The following is a 1,315-nucleotide window of genomic DNA, read 5'->3' on the forward strand; positions in this document are numbered from 1 at the left end:
TAAAGATACAAATTATGAACAACAAATACACATCTATCAACAAGTGAATCTAAAAATCAAGTGAATAAATAATCTGATGAACAGAATAAACTGGTGATTATGATAGAATCAGGGGCATAGAAAGGGAATGGACTGACTATTCTCGGGGGAGGGGAAGGGGTGTGGGGGATACGGGAAGAGACAGGACAAAAATCATACACCTATGGATGAGGACAGTGGGGGGGTGTAAGGGAAGAGGGTGGGGTGGGAACCAGGTGGAGGGGAGTTATGGGGGGAAAAAAGAGGAACAACTGTAATAATCTGAACAATAAAGAATTAATTAATTAAAAAAAAGAAATAATGCTTCTTACTTCATAGGGTCATTGTAAAAATAAAATAGACAACACATGTAAAACATTCTGGATAATAGCACCAAGTGCATAAAACAGTTTAGCTGATTATTTAGGTAACTAGAGGCCCGATGTACAAAATTCATACAAGAAGCATGGCCCTCGCAGCCCCTTCAGCCTCAGCTGGCCCTCACAGCCCCGGCTTTGTCCAGAAGGTCATCTGGACGATCGTCCGGAAGGTTGTCTGGATGGCTGTTCTGCTGTTCAGTCTAATTAGAGTGTTAGCTCTTTATTATAAGGATTATTATTATTAGGCTCCACAAAAATGTGAAACTTAAATGCTAGCATAAATTATTTGTAAACCTGAGCAAGCAAGCATTAAGATATTGAGATATAGAGCCAGATCTTCATTTATGTGGCAATGTTAATTTTACAAATATGTCTGAGATTTTATTTTTTCATGACACTTAAATTATTTCAACCCTTTTCTCTCATATCTCAAATGACCTGTGGTGCCACTTCTTGGTATATGAAGTCAGTGGCTTGAATAACTCATCTAAACTCATCTTCCTCTTTCTTTTTCGTACAGTGCACATCAATACCTTTTGTTTGGTATTCCAAAAAGGAAGAAAAGAAAAGAAAAAAGATCAGAGCTAATGTGATTTTCTAAATTTCCCAGGGTTTTTGGGGTTGTTGTTTTGTTTCATTTTAGATTTTATTTAATTTTGTTGTAAAGTGAATTGTTTCTTCGGGATTGTTATTGGCACCTACACAGAGCAAAGGAGTTAGGTGGGCTCTGAATTTCATACAGGAACACAAAGAGCAGTATCTACAGAAAGTTGGAAAACCAGACTTCAATGTCAATGTCAGTCACCCTGGGCAGCTTCTAAGGAGCTAGGTTTACCTGACTTATGCATTTTTGGACAAGTTCTTTACTCTGGATTTTTAAAGTAATAAAATAATTTATGGAAAATATTAAAACCTTT

This window comes from Myotis lucifugus, unplaced genomic scaffold (assembly GCF_000147115.1).
Source record: "Myotis lucifugus unplaced genomic scaffold, Myoluc2.0 scaffold_33, whole genome shotgun sequence".
Taxonomy (NCBI): domain Eukaryota; kingdom Metazoa; phylum Chordata; class Mammalia; order Chiroptera; family Vespertilionidae; genus Myotis; species Myotis lucifugus.